At 40.5% G+C, this 22,854-nt stretch overlaps 1 protein-coding gene across 5 annotated transcripts in view; it reads left to right on the forward strand.

The window, feature by feature from the left end:
• The window catches only part of IQSEC1 (IQ motif and Sec7 domain ArfGEF 1), a 319,130-nt gene that overhangs the window by 248,224 nt on the left and 48,052 nt on the right, over positions 1-22,854 (forward strand). The gene's annotated exons all lie outside the window — the stretch shown is intronic.

A 22,854-nucleotide genomic window follows, 5' to 3' on the forward strand; every position in this document is an offset into this window, starting at 1 on the left:
TATCCTGATTATTTTATTTAGGATTTTAAATTAGAGTAGTGATACATCAATTTATGGAAATGTTTGAATTCCCAGGAAAAGGTGTCAGATTCATATCCAGAAATTGAAGATAATATATGTCTGGTTCAGTCTGCTCTTTGTATGAATTGATTGACTAGTATATAAAACCAAATCAATCAGAGTTTTCTGAAGTGTATATTTTTTTCAACACTCACCTTAAGCAAGCTGGCTTTACTAACTGATTGTCTTATATTTATGTTACTCTAAAAGGATTTTTGCAGTATCAAAAAAAATTAAATAAGTTTTTATGGACAACAGGCAGGTATGGGCTGCTGGGAGAACGGGATGGAACACTGTTCCACCGGCAGAAATGGAGTTGCGTGTGCAACTGGGGCGTGTGCAACTCCATCACCGCCATATGTGCACACGCCCCACGTGCTCCATGCACGCACTGGAATCGGGAATTTTTGCCGAAATCCCAAGGTGCGAGGGACGTTAGTGCGAGATTCGGCTTCTGCACATGTGCAGCAGCCGAATCTCACCGCCCAGCCACAGCGCCCCCTCCAGCTCTGGCCACGCAGTCTGATGTGCTCTCTCAGAGTGGCGAGGGACTCGTGGCCTTCGGGAGCACAGCGCTGGAGACCGGCTCGATGCCACTCTCCGCCAAGCCCGGACCCAGATGAATCGGCTGTTGCTCAGAGGTCAAGGGGAGCAGACAGAACGCTCCTCCGCTGAGCAACATCCTCCTTCCTCCTCGCCCACTTCCGCACAGATAAGACATAGCGGTCTGGAATGGAATGAGGGAGGGGGTGGGTGGAGGTGGTCTTACTTGTGCAGAAGTTTCGGAGGGAGGATGTTGCTCAGCGGAAGGGCTTTCTGTCTGTTCCCCTCGCTTTCCTTTGCTGCAGCCAGCCTCTGGGTCTGGGCTTGTGGAGAGCAGTGCACCATGGCGCCGGGCCTCCAGCACTGTGCTTTGGGCCATGACTCACTCAGCTGCCCCATTGCCCTGTCCAGATGCACGCTGAAGCATGGGAGAGCCCTGCAGGCTGCTAGCAGCCTGACGTGGGTTGACGTGCGGGCAGCAGGATGGCACCAGTCCGGCACCTCCCCTCGCAGGCAGGCAGGTCCCATACCCCAACCTCACTGCTCCGTGGCAGGGAAGGGGGCGGAGGGAGTCCGAGGACCCTGGCGGCACTGTCCATGGCTTTGCCCAGGTGCCAAGAAAGATGCTGAACTTGGGTGGTCAGGGCCCAGGAAAGCCCACAGAGAGCCTGGTGGCTGCTGGGAGGGCGGAGCGGGGCCTGGGCAGGGGCCGAGACAGCTGTGAAAGAGCTCTGAGCTATCTGAGCCTGCCTCTCTTGGAAGGGACGAGCACCATGGAGTCCCAGGGGCGTTGCCAGGGAGGGGCTCCAAGTACAAGGAGACGGACTGGCCAGCAGTGCCTCTGAGGGGAGGCAAACCAAAGGGAGCCGTAATAGAAACCCAGCAGCAGCAGCCGAGCAACCGATTTGTGCGGAGGGAACTTGGGATCCCAGCTGCAAATGCTGCAAGGAAAAGAAATGCAGGCTGGGTCTGGGCCCTTTCAATGGGGCTGGTGGATCTGGTTGAAGGAGACGGGTGGGTAGGCCTTCCAGTCAAATGTTCTGGAGTTGCGGCGCTAGGCTGAGCATATCTGAAGCAGGAAAAAGTCTTTTAAAAATGAAAATGCCAACCCTCTTTCCCTCTATTGGGAAAGAGATGTGTTCTGCAGCGCAGGAGAGTAGAGCCGTGCGGCCGGAGCTTGGCAGAAGCAACGAAATGTTAAGCGCTTCTACAGCAACATTGGCAGCTGGCCTGAGCTCTGGCTGCGCGGCTCTATGCTCCTGTACTGCAGCACACATCTCTTTCCCAATGGGCCTGCAGGAGGGTCAGCATTTTCATTTTCCAAAGACGGTTGCCTGCTACTTGGGGTGGTGATGGGATGACACGCGTGCACAGAAGCAAGGAATTACCAGGATTGTCAAAATGGTGCACGCACACACTTTGGCCTATGCGCATGCGCAGGAAGACGAAGGGCACACGCACGTATGTGGGGATGCACATACATGCTCCTCCCCCCGGAGCGTTCCAGTAGGGCCGCCAATGGCTGTACTTTGCTGACAACAGTATATTATAACTGAAACATACATTGGATGCCACTATTTTGGTGTTCAAATCTAACTTTCTGATTAGTTAAGGAATCTGTCTTAAAATAATAAATCAAAACTTGAAGTGCAGTAATTCCTGCCATTCCCTTCTCCTGCTCGTATCTCCCCCACCAACAGCTGTGTCTATATACTTTACTCTTCTATCAGGACTATATTCAATGGTATTTCATGAGATGAAATGTAATCCAGAAAAGCATATGTGATAATATATTTGTGAATCCTTAAAGTAACAAGACCTTTCATTTTTATAACTTAGTTATTTTACATTTTCTTTTTAATGCAACTATTTAGAGCTCTAAATTTCCTAATAATGAAGTGCTTTTTTTCTTTCCAGGAAAGATAATTTTAAAACTGTTTTTGTTCTATTTGCACTTTAAAAAAAACATTCTCTTTCTTGCTCTCTAATTTCCCCAGCAACCAGCCTTGGGCTACAAAGCCACACAAACTCTGCCCCACTTTTCCATTTGTGTTTAATAAATGAAATGTAAAATGTTGTTTATCTTCTCTTCATCTTTTTTCAATCCTGATTGATTATATGCCATAAATATGGTTCCAACTTTAACAATTACTTACATAGACCTTCTCGAGGTTAGGAATAGAATATTTAGAATTGGCTTTGAAGAGTTACTTAAGCTATTTCTTTATGTTTTATAAATGAAGGATTATTTCTTGTGCTGCTCTGTTTGTATAAAATAAACTTGTAAATAACTTATCTGAGTTAATTATTCTCTTATTGATTGTAAGAGCAGTCATCTGTTGAGCTTTGTCCTTAGTGGGCATGGTTTGATAAACATAAGTATAAGTTTGAGTTTATTTGCCATCAGTTTGTTAGAAAGTAACTTACATTTCGCATCCATACCTGTAAGGCTTATCTTCTCAACACAAGCAACATTATGCAAAGTACAAAAAAGCTACAAGGAAAACAAGCCAAAGAGATTAAATGTATGAGGTAAGAAAAACAAAGGAAATATTGCTAAATCTAGTTTATCCTAATACCATTTATGTATAACTTGTAATTGTTTACTGTACATTCCCTAAAAACTCAGCCATCTTGATCTTCACTACATATCTTCACAATTTATGTACCATATCTAAATATTTTTTTAAAAAATCACTTGACTGACTTGACTGGGTAATCTCAGTCTTAGAGAAATATATGGAAGTTGGATTAAAATGTATCCAAACAGATAATTTGTGATGATTGTACAGTTGAGTCATAAGGGCAAAACACATGCAAAGGAATATTGCAAGACAAAACAGCATAAACTGTGCAGTGATTCAGTTAGCAGAAATCTTGAATTTAAGTAAATTACACTTGGAGAGTTTCTGGAAGGCCCTACTATTTATATTGTTCCAGAACATCTGTTATTGCTCAAGATTTGACATCTCTTCCTATAAAAGTTAAATATTTTAATGTTTTAATCAGATTCACAGAAGGAAATATTTATATGTTTCACGTATAGTGTTGAAAAGAGTTTGTTTACAAACCTGAACTACCTTTTGGCATTTTACTGAAAATTATTGTAGTACTCATATTTACAATATATCATTTCAATGGTATTGAAATCCACAGAATAATTTTGTTTAATACAGAAATGGTTATTGTGTATTTCTGTTACCATACTATCATACCATGGGAAGAGGGTAGAGAAGATCATGATTGTGAAAGAGTAAGATATCAGTTTCAGAGGAATAGCAGCAATAGCTTCTAACAAAAGAGCAGTCGGCATATTTAATTTTAGATTGTCCCAGGAGAAATTTTTTGTGTGCAGACATCTGTCTTTATGCCTGCAGTGTAGAATGAAATCTTACAATGAAACACTGCAGCTTCTTAATGATCTACCCACAAGTGGATTACCAATCACTTGTGCTGGAATCTAATTAAACTACTTTCAATTAAAAACTACCTTTCCTAAATTATTCTGGCACTACCTTGGTCCAGATGCAGAATAGAGTCGCAGAAAGGGATTCTATCCATGATTTTCTGGCTTTGATTCTCAGCAGCTTGCACTGGATTCTCTGTTGTAAAGTAAGTTATGGTTTTGGTTTAAATGCTAGGAATAGTAAGCATCAATGTCAGGGAAATGAATATAAACATGTGTCTCCCCAGTCCTAGTTCAAAGTCCTTAATCTTTATGTTAGGGTTTCCCAAACTGTTAAGAGAAACTCTGAGTCCTTAGTTATGTTGCTACAATAAATCTACCATACATTTCCTTTTATTGTTTTCCCTGTTTGTTTGTTCTTGTTCCAGTGTTTGCATTTTTAAGGGAGTTGTGATGACAAAAAGTTTAGGAACTCCTGGCACTGATATTTAAAAATTCTAGATATCTTTGGTGCCTTTGCTGCCCAGCATCACTTTGGATAATGAGATGTGTGGCATATACATTTAATTAAAAAATAAATGTAAAAAACTAGATCAAGCTGTTGTTTTTAAAATGTACTGTGAAAAAAACTTTTATTTGCTGACCCTGTGATGTGTTCCACGGTGAAATACTGTTCATCAAATTGTTCATTTGAATATTTAAGAAACCTTAAATTATGAATTTATGAGTATCAAGCCCTCCCATTTGATCTCTCGGCACTGAGAATCTTTACCAGCTGCAGTGGCTGCCCACATCTGGGCTATACCTGTGTGTGTCCAATGTTACCTGGATGATATCTTAATCCAGTCTTCATCCAGATACCAAATGGTGCAAGACATCCAGGTAACAATTAACATCTTTGATACCATGGATTTTTGATTAACCTTGAAAAGAGTTATCTTTCTCCAGCCACACACTTGACCTATCTAGAAGCCACTGTAGATTCTATGGAGTGCAGGTTATACCTTTCCCAGGAGTGACAAGAAAGTATTTTGGAGTTAATGTGTCAGGTCCTGCAGCAGTACAGGGTTCCCCTGAAACTGTTTTCCACACTTTTGAGTAAAATTATTTCCCCCATCAATATTACCCCTTGGGCACACCTGCATTCCAGAGAATTGCAATGGTTTCTTTTACCCTTCTAGAGAGTGGGATACAGCACATTGGGGACAAGGTCCTGCTGCCTTCTATGGTTCATCAATCTCTCTAGTCATGGATATCTCCTGCCATTGCAAAGGGCTGCTTCTTCCAGGAGCCACGCAGACTTGTCATCACAATGGACCCTAGCCCGTATGGTTGGGTGGCTCATACTCAGAAAGCCATGGACCAGGGCAAATGGACCCCAACAGAATCGAAGTTCAATTCTAGAGCTCTGTGCCATCTACCTGGCGCTCAAACAGTTGTGACAACTGACAACTAAATAGCATGTGCTTGTTCTTACAGACAGTGTGGCTGCAAAAGCCCATATCAGTTGGTAGGAGGAGAATCATGTCCCAACAACAACCCTGGCTCTTTGAGCAGAACACAATCGATTGCCTCTATTGGTGGACCACATCTCCAGGGTGTCCAATGTGATGGCGAACTGGCTCCGCCAGACAACAGTAGATCAGGCAGAGTGGAGCCTCTATCCCGACATCTTCAGAGCCTTGATGAGCCAGTTCAGCCTTTCTATAGCAGACTTTCAACACTCCTGAGAACACCAACTTCCCACAATACAAGGCCCTGGGTGTGGAGGGAACAAATGCTCTTCATTGCAACTGGTTGTCTGGCCTCCTATATGCATTCCCCCTGCTGCCTCTCCTCCCTAAGGTCACCAGGAAGATCCTGGAGGGCAGGGCAAAAGTACTGCTCCTGGCTCTTCACTGGCCCAGGAGGGCCTGGTTCACGGACCTGAAATCTATGTCAGTGTGCCAGCCCTAGCGGATTCCAGTGTGCCAGCCCGGGCAGATTCCACAGACAGAGTCATCGCTCAGCCAGGGGTCACTGGTCCACCTAGTGGTTCCAACTGACTGCCTGGTGCCTGAGCGGTGTATTCTGAAGCATCGAACTATTTCTGACTGCATCATCAGGGCCTCCAGGAGGCCTTCCACTGAGAGGATTTATTCCGCCACCTGGAAGGTCTTTTATTCCTGATGTTCCAAAAAGGGCTGCTCTCTGGTTGAATTGACTATGGTGAAACTACTGGGATTCTTACAACTGGGGCTGAACAAGGGGCTATCACCCAACACAATCAGAAGGCAAGTGGCAGCTTTATCCTCTGTGTTGTCTTGTAACTCTTTAGACTCTCTGTTGCAGCATGATACACAGGTATCCCACCAAGGACCTTGCTAAAGTCCATTCTTCCCTGATGAGGGTCCCATATGAGCCTTTGTGGTCACCTTTTCTTCACCTCTTTACTTGTAACATGGCATTCCTGATAGGGTAGTACCATATGACTTCCAGTCCTTACCTAGACCAGGCCATGTGACAGCACACTCCACATGTAATGCAGCAATGACAGTGGTGTGGTCAATGCAAGCATTCATCATGGATGTCTGTAGGGTGGCTGCTTGGGCCTCACCAATGCCTTTTATCCACCACTACAAAATTGACATTTTCACTTCGGTGGAAGTGGCCTTTGTTTGAGGTGTGCTTCAAAGGCTGCACTCACAGACTGTGAACTCCAACCAGACCTAACCCTCCCAATGAGCAGACAGCTTTGGTATGTCCCATCTTGGATGTTAGCTCCACCAACTATGGAGAAGGGGTGTTGGTCTTACTGATACACCTATTCTTGTAAGATGGAGCCAGTGGTGGACTTCTGCCAGTACGGCTAATTGCCCTCGGCTCTGGCATGTGAGTGTGTCATCGAGCACAATTTTGCTTCCCGCACCTTTGCAGGTAGCAAAATCTCGAATGGGGATGCATGCGGGGAAGCAAAGAAACCTCACTGAAACGCGCGCATACCAATGCTGCCATGCAACATTTTGCTTTCTGCTCAGGTGCAGGAAGCAAAATTGCACTCGATCCCACACTCATGCGCCAGAACCATGGATGTGCGCGCAATTAGCCTTACCATCAGAGACCACCACTGAATGGAGCTAAATCCAATCCCACTCAAAGTCAGTCTGGTCTGCGTTCCGGAACATCAAATTGTGATCTTTTATTTTTTGAGTGGAACTTGGGACAGCACACATTGAGTCTGTCCATCGGTCTTCACCAAAGAGTGGGAAATGGAGGCAGAGGCGGAGATCTACAATTTGAAAGACTCAGTCCTCATTGGCTGAATGGACAGTGTCACCTAATCCTTGGGTATTAGCTCCACCCTACGAGAAGACGTGTATCAGGTAAGACCAAAGTTCCCTTTATGTAATTTTATACAGTTTTAGAAAAAGATTCAATTTTTGAACACATTCTTGACTATGGCATTAACTTTTTAATATGAGCATGCTTTGAATCCAGTTAGCTAAAGAATTCCAATTAGGGGGGTCCAGCCAGCTCTATAGTCCATTCTATGGAACATGCTTCCTTTGGAGATCAGAATGGCCACTGCCCTACTGGTTTTTCACAAGTTCTGGCTGCATGCCTCCATCTGAGCCAGACGCTGAGTATATGCAAGAATCTATTTCTTTGTTATTTTAGTAATTATGATATGTGATTTATTCCCACCTATAAGTATATTTTTATTTTTGTATAATTGTGATTGTTTTTATTTTATTTCTCAATATAAATTGATTGATTGATCTTATGAATGAATGAATGAATGAATGAATGAATGAATGAATGAAATGTATTTTGAAGTGTGTCACTGTAAAATATATGTGTAGCCCATGGTGCTTTTGATCTGCAAGTCTATATTGTAAATATTATACAGCAGAATGCCGGTGAATATATTTATTATGCAATGTAGCTTTAAAGTTTATTGTTACTAGAGATTTCTGCTTCGTTTTTAAAATGATTTTGTTCCTTAAACTTTCTTCAGCCTATAAATATAAATATTATTTGAAAAGTGAGCACAATTTGGTCAAAATTGTTCCTTGCTCTTTGTGGTATCTCTTTTGAGCAATAACAATGGAGAAAATACTTCCAGAATAAATCAAGTAGCAGATTTTATCAACTTGATTTGATTCATATTTTGGATAATTACAAAGCTTTTCATGAAATTTAATCGATGCTTAAAAGCTTCTCTGAAGGACACTACATGAATCTAGTGTTAAAATATGAAGAGGCTGCCACAAAGCAGAAATTTTATTATTTGCCTCCTAAAGAATATAAATTGAATATTTTATGATTGAGGATTACGTATTATTATTATTTATTAGATTTCTATGCCGCCCCTCTCCGTGGACTCGGAATAGCTCACAACAAAATAACACAGTACAGTATAACAAATCTAATATTAAAAAACATTTAAAACCCAACATTAAAACCATGCAACAGGATGATATCCAAAGTTGCCTTTCATATCTAGATTGCTCAACAGAACATAGGAGTACATAAGCAACCAAGTGGGAATAATGTTGGCTTGGAAGAGAGAAAGGATTCTTCTACTGAAGCAAGCACTATCCCAGTTGCACATGTAGCTGATTGTCTTCTAGCATCCAAAGAAACCATTTTTATCCCTTTGTTTAGAGAAATTTACTGTGTGTGAGAGAGGGAGAGGGAGCGGGAAGAGACTGGGCACAAACATTCCCTCACCCCCATTCTCTTCCTTCCATACATCAAACTAGATAACTTTTCCATTACATACAGACATTTTCAATACCTGTTCAGTGCATTTCTTGGAACTTTTTCTGGGGAAACAATGAGGCCAAACAACCACAAAGACATTATTCTTCCTGTTTCTGTTTAAAAGTCAGTTCCAGCAGTGAAGCCAGAAAGATAGCAGGTGTTCTTCACAGAAGTTTGAACCATGGTGGTTTTTTATAGCAACAAGGATGAAGGAAAGTAGACCAGACTTATCTTGACTATATTTGCAAATCCTTGCAGTTCTTCCCAGGTGCCCTTCCATTGCTTTTATGCAAAGTAAGCAAGTGTGTAGTTGGCAAGAATAATCTTTATTCCCATCCTCTTTGAGAGACAATCAAGTGACTTCAGAGTCCTAGGCCGCTGCTTAGATACATTGCAAACTAAAGCTTTGTGCAAGAGACAGGAGAAAAATGGTTACTTGTGATGAGGCAATAGCATCATAGTGATGAGAAAAGCAAATGAAACTGCATCCTACTGATGAGAAAAGCAATTCAAAGTGTTGCCAGAGAAAATGGTCATACAAGGTGGCAACACTTGGCCAACTTTTTATGCGTTTGGAAGTGAGCAGAGTTAATTTCCAATAAATCAGTGCCATTATGAATGCTATGGTATGCAAAAGATACTTTCAAATTGACTTCAAATTTTGTATGAATTAATTAATCTAATTAATCTAGGTATACACAAAACTCGTGTATGTTGTTAGATTGATTTGGGATTTTTTAAAGGGTTGTTAGGGTTATGGGGTTTTATTTATTGTTGTTGTTTGACTTCTTTTTATTGTATTATTGTATTGCTGTTTATTGTTGTAAGCCACCATGAGTCCTACAGGATTGGGCGGCATAGAAGTCTAATAAATTAAATTAATTGTTTACAGAACTTGAGAATAATAGAGGTAGCTTTCTATCTTGTAAAATATAAATAAGATCTGGAAGACAGAAATTTACATTTTGAAATATTTTGAATGATATTTAATTCTATTTAATATTATGGGTGTTTCCCATGTACTAGCACACTAATAAACTTCTGATGAGGTAAAGAAAAGAAAAAAAAATCTGAGGAAAAATCTAGGTTATGTAGAAACATAGAAACATAGAAGAGCCCAATCTTGGGTACTGGTGATGAGTGTAACTCTGGCCCTGGACTCAGGTTGCTGCTGCTTAACGCCAGGTCGGTGGTAAATAAAGCTCTCCTCATCCGGGATTTGATCCTGAATGAGGAGGCCGACCTGGCGTGTATTACCGAAACCTGGCTGGGCCCGGAGGGAGGTGTTCCTCTCTCTGAAATTTGCCCAGCCGGGTTTCGGATATGGCATCAACCTCGACCCCAGGGAAGGGGGGGGGAGTGGCTATTATAGCCAGGGAGAGCCTTTGCCTGCGTAGACTCATTGCTCCAGAAATTGCGGGTTGCGAGTCTCTCTTGTTGAAGTTGGACTTAGGGGTCCAGGTGGGCTTATTTCTCACGTACCTGCCTCCCAGCTGCGTGTCAAAAGCCCTGCCTGTGCTACTCGAGGAGGTAGCCGGGTTGGCGGTGGAGTTCCCCGGACTCATTGTCCTGGGGGACTTCAACCTGCCGTCACTCGGCGAAACCTCTGGGTTGGCACAGGAGTTCATGGCCACCATGACAGCCATGGACCTGACTCAAGTAGTACAGGGTCCGACTCACAAGGGAGGGCACGCGCCTGACATGGTATTCCTTTCCGAGCAATTGAGAAATGGTCTGAGACTAAGGGGCTTAGAAGCATTGCCTTTGTCATGGTCAGACCATTTTCTACTACGGCTTGACTTCCTGGCTCCAATCCTTCCCCGCAGGGAGGCGGAACCAATGAAGATGTTCCGCCCCAGACGCCTGATGGACCCAGAGGGCTTTCAGACGGCGCTTGGGGTTTTTCCAGAGGCACTCATCCACAGTTCGGCGGAGTCTCTTGCGGAGGCCTGGAATACGGCTGCTGCGGAGGCTCTCGACTGGATTGCGCCTTTGCGACCTCTCCGTGGCGCTAGACCCCGTAGAGCCCCATGGTTCAACGAGGAGCTCCGGGAGTTGAAACGCCAAAAGAGACGTCTAGAGAAGCGATGGAGGAAGAGTAGGTCTGAATCTGATCGAACACTTGTAAGAGCTTTTATTAAGACTTACAAAGTGGCGCTCAAGGCGGCAAGATGCGCGTACCATGCCGCCTTGATTGCATCAGCGGAATCCCGCCCGGCCACTCTGTTTAGGGTGACCCGCTCCCTTCTTAATCAGGAGGGAGTTGGGGAGCCCTTGCAGAGTAGCGCCGAGGAGTTTAACACGTTTTTCGCTGATAAAGTCGCTCAGATCCGGGCCGACCTCGACTCCAATTGTAAAACAGAGTCGACTGACAATGAGTCAGTCGAGGTGACTGGGGCACGTACTTGTCCACCTGTCTGGGAAGAGTTTGATCTGGTGACACCTGATGAAGTGGACAAGGTCATTGGAGCTGTGAGTTCCGCCACCTGTCTATTGGATCCGTGTCCCTCCTGGTTGGTCTCGGCCAGCAGGGAGGTGACACGGAGCTGGGCCCAGGAGATCACCAACGCTTCCTTGGGGAGGGGAGTTTTTCCAACACTCTATAAAGAAGCGCTTGTGCGCCCCCTCCTCAAGAAGCCTTCCCTGGACCCAGCCGTACTTAACAACTATCGTCCAGTCTCCAACCTTCCCTTTATGGGGAAGGTTGTTGAGAAGGTGGTGGCACTCCAGCTCCAGCGGTCCTTAGAAGAAGCCGATTATCTAGGTCCCCAGCAGTCGGGTTTCAGGCCCAGTTACAGCACGGAAACCGCTTTGGTCGCGTTGATGGATGATCTCTGGCGGGCCCAGGACAGGGGTTTATCCTCTGTCCTGGTGCTCCTCGATCTCTCAGCGGCTTTCGATACCATCGACCATGGTATCCTTCTGCACCGGTTGGAGGGGTTGGGGGTGGGAGGCACTGTGCTTCAGTGGTTCTCCTCCTACCTCTCTGGCCGGTCGCAGTCGGTGTTAGTGGGGGGTCAGAGGTCGGCTCCGAGGTCTCTCCCTTGTGGAGTGCCTCAGGGGTCGGTCCTCTCCCCCTTGCTATTTAACATCTACATGAAACCGCTGGGTGAGATCATCCAAGGACATGGGGTGAGGTATCATCAATATGCCGATGATACCCAGCTTTACATCTCCACCCCATGCCCAGTCAACGAAGCGGTGGAAGTGATGTGCCGGTGCCTGGAGGCTGTTGGGGCCTGGATGGGTGTCAACAGACTCAAACTCAACCCGGATAAGACGGAGTGGCTGTGGGTTCTGCCTCCCAAGGACAATCCCATCTGTCCGTCCATTACCCTGGGGGGGGGGAATTACTGACCCCCTCAGAGAGGGTCCGCAACCTGGGCGTCCTCCTCGATCCACAGCTCACATTAGAAAACCATCTCTCAGCTGTGGCGAGGGGGGCGTTTGCCCAGGTTCGCCTGGTGCACCAGTTGCGGCCCTATCTGGACCGGGACTCATTGCTCACAGTCACTCATGCCCTCATCACCTCGAGGTTCGACTACTGTAATGCTCTCTACATGGGGCTACCTTTGAAAAGTGTTCGGAAACTTCAGATCGTGCAGAATGCAGCTGCGAGAGCAGTCATGGGCTTACCCAGGTATGCCCATGTTTCACCATCACTCCGCAGTCTGCATTGGCTGCCGATCAGTTTCCGGTCACAATTCAAAGTGTTGGTTATGACCTTTAAAGCCCTTCATGGCATCGGACCAGAATACTTCCGAGACCGCCTTCTGCCGCACGAATCCCAGCGACCAATTAGGTCCCACAGAGTGGGCCCCCTCCGGGTCCCGTCAACTAAACAATGTCGGTTGGCGGGCCCCGGGGGAGAGCCTTCTCTGTGGCGGCACCGACTCTCTGGAACCAACTCCCCCCGGAGATCAGAACTGCCCCTACTCTTCCTGCCTTCCGTAAACTCCTCAAAACCGACCTTTGCCGTCAGGCATAGGGGAACTAAACATCTCCCCCTGAGCACATTTAATTTATACATGGTATGCCTGTGTGTGTGTCTGTTAGTATATGGGGTTTTTTAAATCTTTAAATATTTTAATTAATTGAATTATTTATGATTTGTTTTACACTTGTTGTGAGCCGCCCCGAGTCTTCGGAGAGGGGCGGCATACAAATCCAAATAATAAATTAAATAAATAAATAATAAATTGATGGCAGAAAAAGAACTCCTGGTCCATCTAGTCTGCCCTTATACTATTTCCTGTATTTTATCTTAGGATGGATATATGTTTATCCCAGGCATGTTTAAATTCAGTTACTGTGGATTTATCAGTCATGTCTGCTGGAAGTTTGTTCCAAGCATCTACTACTCTTTGAGTAAAATAATATTTTCTCACGTTATTTCTAATCTTTCCCCCAACTAACCTCAGATTGTGCCCCCTTGTTCTTGTGTTAACTTTCCTATTAAAAAAACTTCTCTCCTGAACCTTATTTAACCCTTTAACATATTTATTTAAATGTTTCGATCATGTCCCCCCTTTCCTTTCTGTCCTCCAGACTATACAGATTGAGTTCATTAAGTCTTTCCTGATAAGTTTTATGCTTAAGACCTTCCTCCATTCTTGTAGCCCGTCTTTGAACCCATTCAATCTTATCAATATCTTTTTGTAGATGAGGTCTCCAGAATTGAACACAGTATTCCAAATGTGGTCTCACCAGCGCTCTATACAGCGGGATCAAAATCTCCCTGTTCCTGCTTGTTATACCTTTAGCTATGCAGCCAAGCATTCTACTTGCTTTCCCTACTGCCTGACTGCACTGTTCACCCACTTTGAGACTGTCAGAAATCACCACCCCTAAATCCTTCTCTTCTGAAGTTTTTGCCAGCACAGAACTGCCAATACAATACTCAGATTGAGGATACCTTTTGCCCATGTGCATTATTTTACATTTGGAAACATTAAACTGCAGTTTCCATTGCTTTGACCACTTATCTAATAAAGCTAAATCATTTGCCATATTACAGATGCCTCCAGGAATATCAACCCTATTGCACACTTTAGAGTCATCGGCAAATAGGCAAACCTTCCCTACCAAACCTTCCCCTATTACACTCCCAAAGATATTAAAAAGAATAGGACCCAGAATAGAATCTTGTAGCGTACCGCTTGTAATCAGGCTTTGCTCAGAATACTCGCCATTATCAACAACCCTCTGATATCTACGCTTCAAGCCAATTGCAAATCCACTGAACTATCCAGGGATTAAGTCCAATCTTCACTAACATATCTATAAGCTCCTTATGTGGAACTGTATCAAAGCCTTTGCTGAAGTCCAGATAGGCAATATCCACGGCACCACCTTCATCCAACACCTTTGTGACATAGTCAAAGAAATCAATGAGATTAGTCTGACATGATTTGCCCTCAGTAAAGCCATGCTGGTTTGGGTCCAATAAGTTATTGGTTTTTTGGTGCTGATTTATCCTCTTTTTGAGTAGAGGATACTCTACTCTTTTTGAGTAGAGGATACTCTACTCTTTTTGAGTAGAGGATACTCTACTCTTTTTGAGTAGAGTCTCCATCATTTTAACTATAACTGATGTCAAGCTAATTGGCCTGTATTACTAGCTTCTTCTCTACTGCCCTTCTTGTGGCCAGGCACAACACTGGCCATTCTCCAATCATCAGGAACATCTCCTGTTAAAAGGGATTGGTTAAACAAATCAGTCAGGGGAGTGGCAATCACATATCTGAGTTATTTAATAACTCTGGGGTGAATGCCATCTGGACCCATTGCCTTATTTATCTATAACCGTTCAAGTTCATCTAAGACATCGGCTTCTAAGATCACTGGAGCTGAATCCGTACAGCTGGAAGCAATGCTATCTTCACCCATAGTATTATATTGTAAGCTGCCTTCTGAGAAAACTGAACAGAAGTAGTTATTCAAATTGTCAGCGACCTCCTTATTTCCATCAATGTATGTATTATCTCCAGTACTAAGCTTTGTGATGCTGCAGTATTTCTTCTTCCTATCGCTAATATATCTGAAAAAGGTTTTATCCCCCTTCTTCACAGATTTGGCAATTTCTTCCTCTTTTGAGGCTTTAGCAGCATATATTATCTGTTTCACCTCCTTCTGTTTCATTTTATACACCTCTCTGTCAGCTATGCTTCCAGACTCTTTATATCTCCTATAGGCAGCCTTTTTTTCATTGACTATGGTCCTTACATCATTACTAAACCATAGCAGCTTCTTCTTCCTTTTACCTTTAGTTATTTGCCTTACATAATGTCCAGTGGCTTTTAAGATGGCCTTTTTTAATACAGTCCACTGGGTGCTTGCTCCTGCCGTTTTATCCCTGCCCTTTAATTCATTATTTAAATATTTCCCCATTTTATTGAAATTTGTTTTTCTGAAATCCAATACTTTGGTTGTAGTATAGATTGCTAAGGCATTATAGTGACTTTATTGTTGAAACATGGTAAATATCAAAACTAAAAACTCAATACTGTATGAATCTCCTTGGAAATTAACACCATCAAATTCTGAATGGATATTTTCAAGGAAATGGGTATAGGCATAATATTGGAGATGCAGTTTTTAAAAAAGGAAAATCAGGATGTTCCTGAGTTTTATCTCAACTTTAACAATGAGGATCACTTTATTAGTTCATCTTGTCCTTAACTTCATGCTCAGAGTCATTGGAGCTATTGAACCCTTCCATGGAGTTTAAAAACAATTGAGCATCTCTGAAATTTATTTTTCTTTTGAATTGCTCCAGTGTTTAGTTTGAAAAGGTCCATTAAACAACAGTAGGATTTCATGGGCTGAAAACAGAATTTTAATTAAGCTTGCTAATTCACCTGGAATCTTAATGTAATGCTAACAAAATTCTTTTTAGATTAATATTATTAACACTTAAACTTAAGAGCTGTGGCAGCTAAAAATTGAAAAAAGTATAGGAAGAGAGTATTTGAAACGGGGTATTTAGGCTAACACTGCTAGGCATATTAACTATCATATGTCTCTTATAGTCCAATTAACAATTTACTTTATCCTTGTACTTTCTGTGGAGTAGTTGTTGCCTGAAGTTTATATTTATTTGTTTTTCTATTTATTTAGATATTGTAAGTCCATTTCATTCTCAGAGATGTTCGTGTGAAATCTATGCATGTAGCTGAAAAGTGATTTGCAATCTACATATGGGTATTCTGCAATGGAATCTTTGTTTTTGATCTTAGAAAACAATTTCTGTGCATCTATATAAACCTCCAAATACAAATTAGCATAAACCTATCTTGCAAACTTTGATTTTTCTTACCATTTTAATTATTTGAAATACTGCATTTTGTTGAGATCTATCTTTAAACAATTTTATTTATTGAAAAAAACTAGCTGATATGCAGCTCTATTATTTTGTGGCTTTAAAGATTTCCTTTCTTTGGCTTTGGCACAGTTAGACTTTTGAATTTCTAAGAAAAACAGGCTTTCTTTTTGCTGACAAGTGTTTTTGGTGAAACATAGCAAGCCTATGGAGTCATCCTATGAACTCTGAACTAAATACCCACAAACGGAATAGTTAATGGATCAAATTGCTGCTTTAAAGCAATATTTTGTTTGAATATTTTCACTGTTTATTTAGATCTTACCACACACTCAGATATTTCCTCAAAATTATCCAAAATAGTTAAGAAGAATAACCCCTGGAGTTTTTTCTATGAGGCTAGCCATCCAAAATAATTCTTGCAGAAATTTCTGTAACATTCTGATGATAATTTAAATAGTGATTACAGTGCTATTTTTTATGCTAAGAGTTGTTATACCGTTTCCCCCAAAATAAGACTTTCCCTGATAATAAGTCCAATTGGGCTTTTGAATATATGGCAACAAGGCCAAATGCTTATTTCTGGTTGAAAAAAATATAAGACAGGATCTTATTTTTAGGGAAACACAGTAATACCCAGTAGGCTATATTCTAGATAATGCTGAATAAGATAATAAATTTAATAAGAATAAGAAATTATCTGTATCTGAACTAATTTCCTCAGTTGTTGATCAGAATATTATGTGATTTATTATTTCATTTATGTTACTGTGTCCTCAATAAATCATGGCAAACTGTAAGTAGCAAAATCAGCACAATAATCACATATCATTTCCAGTTTTTAAAATAAAATTCCAGCAATGAAAACTTTGGAATATATTATGAAACCCTGTAATATATTACAAAGAGAGCATTGGTTTAAATTATATCCTGAAGTATCATACAGAAATAAAATAAAACCTTTGCAAGTACATACCATTAAATATTAAGTTTTTCACTGATTACTTTTCAGGAAGTCCTTCATGAATTTTTCCTTCAACAAACTATCTTCCTTTGTAATCTTATTATTTTTATGCTTGGTATAGGATTTGGTCTCCAAAATCGGCATTTTATCAGATCTTTGACAACTAGGCCATTGTAGCTTATAAAGCTAAGTACACTGTGTAAAGAGTTCAGTTCCCAGTAGTAAGGTTAAAAACACATAAGACCTAATACTAACAATAATAGCTTTATGTATCTAAATGACTTCCAGTAAAGTAGAAACCTTAAACTGCCTCCTGGTTGACAGTTTGCTGATATTTCCCCCCAAAATTCAGCTTATAATTTTCTAAATACATTAACAGCTGCATGTTCTGTTTCTTCAAATGTGTTCCATTGCCAATCATTGATATTTTATTATTTTTCATGATATAAGAAAATAAGATGCAGTAATAGGACAGAGGTCTTGAATCTATTTCAAAAAGTAAAATTTAGAAACACTTGGATATTTTGAAGAGAATGGAAAACTGCTCTGAATCTTCTGGAATTTTCTATAAAGTTTATATGTTCTATGGAGTCTACAATGGCAAAAGTAAAACTTAGCTTTAGCACTGTAATACTTCTGCATCATCATTGCAGGCATATATAATATGCCAGAACAAATGTTTAGTATGTGCTTAAATTAATATTGATAGTATTTGACCCTAACACCTTTAATCCAAATAGACAGAGTTACTATTCAGTTTATGTTTTGTTAATTGTCATTGTGCAATGCATGCAGGTTAATTCAGAGGAGAAAGAAGCTCAATAAATATTTATGACATCTTATGATGATGTGTTAGTTAAAGCACTTTATGGAGGGAAGACTGGGATGAGCCGACTTCCTTTGAGAAGGCTACAGGCCATCTGGTGTGAAGTTAGTTTGCCCTCTTGTGGTACACTGATGCAACAAATGAACTAGTGATGGTTATCTGCCATGACTTCTACTGTGCGTATAACATTTGCTTGCTTGCTTGCTTGCTTGCTTGCTTGCTTGCTTGCTTGCTTGCTTGCTTGCTTGCTTGCTTGCTTGCTTGCTTGCTTGCTTGCTTGCTTGCTTGCTTGCTTGCTTGCTTGCTTGCTTGCTTGCTTGCTTGCTTGCTTGCTTGCTTGCTTGCTTGCTTGCTTGCTTGCTTGCTTGCTTGCTTGCTTGCTTGCTTGCTTGCTTGCTTGCTTGCTTGCTTGCTTGCTTGCTTGCTTGCTTGCTTGCTTGCTTGCTTGCTTAGATGTACTGTACAAGATAATAGGTATGGTATAAACATAAACAAAAGCAAGTAGGTATAGGTAAATTTAGACAATAGGACAATAGGACAGGGATGGTAGGCACGATGGTGCGCTTATGCATGCCCCTTACAGATCTCTTAGGAATGGGGTGAAGTTGACTGTAGACAGTCTACATTGTAGCCTCCCTGGCCTTATATGCCATATGCTAAATAATAAATTATAGTATGTGAAATCAAATAAGAGTTAAATTGCTGTTACTTTAGAAGTTTACTTTTGATACTTAATCCTAAAACTCATTGTACTAGCAGAGAAGGGCTGAGCACAGAGCACATAACAACACTGTAAAGGCTTAAGATCACTGGGAAATATAGTCAGATATCTTAGGGAAATGAACTGGTACAAATGTCCATTGAGTTTACGACTGCTTTGGTATAAAAGTCAGTATTCTTTTGACATGCATTTTTGTATGATTTTCAGGAAATAGCAAATAAACCATGGTGGTAATACAGTTTGAGAAGCGTTGTAAAATTCAGAAACTATTAGCATAGTCTCTCAAAATAATTTCATTGAGTTTACTGAGTTTCCACTTTACTCACTTCTCAAATCGTATCTCATTAATATACACTTAAAATTCTTTCTCCAGCTACATGAAAAATTCTTGAGCAGAGTAAATCCTTACTGATTCAACTGGCTAAAGAATAGTTTGTGGGCAATAAATAATTGTAATGACACACACTGTTGAATAATAAAAAAGGCTCCCATATTTGAATGGGAGCTGTGGTCTAGACTGAAAAGTAGTGGAAAAAACCCTTGGAAGAAGACAACCGCAAAGTATTTAAATATTCTTGTTAATAAAGCTACAAGGGAGTATTCCTGAAGTCATAAGGAATTGAATTCAACTCAGAGAATTCACTTTATTTTAGTTGGCAGGCTCAATTGGCAAAAATATTGTAATTCACTGAGAAATATTCTTGATCCTTGTTCAATTTTTCTTTCAAAATATTTTTTTTAACCTTGAATGGTTAAAATTTAAATAATTGGAAATGTTTTTAATTAGTAGTATCACATTAAGAATAGTATAAACTATTTTAATAAGCAAGACATGTTGGCACATAAAGGACATAATTTTTCTTCCATAGTTTGTAGGCTTCTCGTAGTCTTGGATTTCATTTCTGGCGACTGATTAACCACATCCATGCTTCAAATGGTCTCATTCTTATGGAATAGCTGTGAATACTGACATTTTACAGAATGTGCTGCATTTTTACCATCTGAATGTACTTGGTAGTTATACATGACCTTTCATGTATCTTCCAAAAGTTGACACATCTCTCAAGTAAAACACATTTCATAACCTTGCACTCATCCTCCATGTGGAATAAATAAATCATGAAATTTCATCTTGTGCACTAAGATGATTCGAGGTATAAGGTATAAAGGCTAACATCACTGTTCCTGAGTCAATTAGAATTTTCAGAGCTAATGTGATTTCACTTCTCCCTTGATCGAAGCTTTGTCCTATTTAAAAACACAAAAAGAATGCATGAGATATGAGAACCGTTCCCTTGCCCCTTCAGTTTCCTAATGGGATTTGAATTAGGATTGTAATTCATAAGTGCCTTAACATTCCCTATGTAGATTGCCACTGACTATGCTTAATGCAACTACTAAAACAATATCTTATATCCTTTGGTACTACATGTAGTCCTCAACTTATAACCATTCATTTACTGACCATTCAAATTTACAATGCATTGAGAAAAGTCCACACACTTAAGACCATCATAGCATACCTATGGCCACCTGATCAAAATTTGGGCTCTTGATAACCAGGATGTATTTAGGATAGTTGCTATTTCCTGGATAACTTGCCATTTATGGCCTCCCCTGCTAGCTTCCAAAAAACAAGGTGAATGAAGGGGATTCACTTACAAAAAGGTCATAAAATTGAATGCAATTCACCTTGCTTATTCTGGTCTCAATTGTGGTCATAAATTGAGACCACCCGTGCCTGTTGTATTATGATAGGCAGTCTACATACCTAAGTAAGTATCTTTGCTGATTCTCTCAATTTTCCATAGACTCCAAATCCATTTTTCTTTTATATTTATATTCATTTCTTTACTGTATTTATTTAGGCTTAAATCCATTCAAAATAGATCACATATTATTTTTGTATACTTATATTTTTATCATAGTTTTTAAGTATATGTTTAGAAAACAATGTGGTATTATCAAATATAAACCATGTTAAAATATCAGTGGTACAGTAAAAAGCTGCTTGCACTTTTTAAAAATATTGTTCAGTCTTTTATAAATATTTATAGTTGAGGAAACTCAAAAGCTATAGAGTAATTGAGAGAAAATAGAACAGTGTCACACATTATATTACATTTAATTCCATTTTGTATTAGTAAAGTATATGGAGTGAACTTTGACTTATTAAACTTGTTGGAAAAAACCATGAACTTACTCCAGAAGGCAAATCTAGATTACCGTAAGAAGTCTTATAGGCACTTGAAATATTACCCCCCTTATTTTATTGGATATTAATTCTATTATGGAGTTGAAGGAAGTTGTTTTTAAAAGTTAATAATAAAGTGTATCTCTTGTGAAGTATGTAATTTTGTATATATATATACATTTATATATATAAATTTCAGCAAAACATGTGATATATATAACCCTAACCCTAACCGTCTAATATATATATTTCATTTATATGCCACCTCTCTCCAAGGACAACATATAAAAGACAATAAAAACACCTGAAATCCAATTTAAATTTAAAACTAACTGATCTAAATACCCAAGTACACTAAAAGTCAATCACTCCCATTCAAACAGCAAGCATCCATTTCATTCATCAGCCAAGAGGCAAGTAAGTAATAGCCCCTAGTCTTATGGCACAAATGACTCTTCAGATTCTTGCAGAAGGCAAGGAGGGTGGGGGTGATGTGAATCTCTGGTACCAGAGGGCCAGGACCCCCACAGAGGCTTTTCCCCTAGGTCTCACCAAGTGACATTATCTAGTTGATGGGACCTGGAGAAGACCAACTCTGTGGGACCTGACCAGTCGCTGGGACTCATGCGGCAGGAGGCGGTCCCATAAATAATGTGGTCTGATGCCATGTATGGCTTTATAGGTCATAACCAACACTTTGAATTGCATCTGGAAACCAATGCAGCCCACGGAGTGCTGGAAAGATATGAGCATACTTAGGACCACTCACGCGGCTGCATTTTGCACAATCTGTAGTTTTTCCAAACACTCTTCAAAGGTAGCCCCATGTAGAGAGCATTACAGTAGTCGAACCTCGAATTGTAGTCTACATTTATATGTTCATATTCATTCTGAAACCACATTCTAGAATAGCAAGTGAGGTATGCATGTGTGTATATTATTTTGAGGAAGACAAGGTGTTGGCAGTTTTGGTGATTGCATTCTTTTGGGGTTTTGGATGATAATAATTACAACACTTCTTTTAAATCTGGCTTTTGGCTACTGCTGAATAGAAATCAACAGTAATTTTCACTGAGAAATGGATAAAAAGATTTTGGTTTTTGATTGATCATGTGTCACCAAGTTGCTGTCACTAAGTTAATGATCACATTAATCCATAGGAATTAGGAATTAGTCCTTTTCACAATTTTATTTATTTATTTATTATTATTTTTATTTATTTATTTGATTTGATTTGATTTGATTTGATTTGTATGCCGCCCTCTCTCGGGGCGGCTCACAACATATCAAACAATATACAATGTACATATCCAAAAATCCAATGTGTGCAAAGAAAGAGATTGTAATATTGTATTGCTTGTGGTGTCTCTCAATGCTGTTAGTTCATCAAATTGCTATATCTTGTTTAAGAATCAAGGGTCTAAACCCACTTCATATACTATTGGGTTTTGATTAGTGACTTATGGGATTCAGACCTGACAAGAGAGGCATATTCCTGATCCCATGTACTAAGGAAGGTCATCATATGGGAGCCAGAAAGAAAGCCTTTCCTGCTCTGACACCCGTCCTTTCAATTCCCCTTGAACTTAGATGGGGCCCTACCCTTTTGGTCTTTAAGAAAGGGCTGATCACATGACTACATCGCCTGTTTTTTGGGGGTGAGGCATGAGCATTTTCAGAGGTTATAATAAATGGGATGTATTGTTTTCTGACTGTGATTGTTTTTAATTGTGGTCTAATGTGGTTGTATGCTTGTTTTTATTTATATTTGTATTCTTGTTTTTAGTCATTGTGAGCTGCCCAGAATCACATATGTGAGAGGGATGGTTATACAAATTGAATAACTAAATAAATTCTGAGGATTAATTACCATTCTTACCCTGTTTAACTTTAATAAACCCCTCTTTAAATAAATCCTCTTTAAAAAAATTAAGTATTTTTTTCTACATGAATCATTATTATTTATCTTGAAATTGATCTAAGAGTAACTTTCATATTCTTGCTAGCTACTATGTTGGTTCATTCATCTCCACGGAGATTTGGCAGGAACTTGTTTTTCTTGTGGGTTTGGCA

Source organism: Erythrolamprus reginae, chromosome 2 (assembly GCF_031021105.1).
Source record: "Erythrolamprus reginae isolate rEryReg1 chromosome 2, rEryReg1.hap1, whole genome shotgun sequence".
Classification (NCBI taxonomy): domain Eukaryota; kingdom Metazoa; phylum Chordata; class Lepidosauria; order Squamata; family Dipsadidae; genus Erythrolamprus; species Erythrolamprus reginae.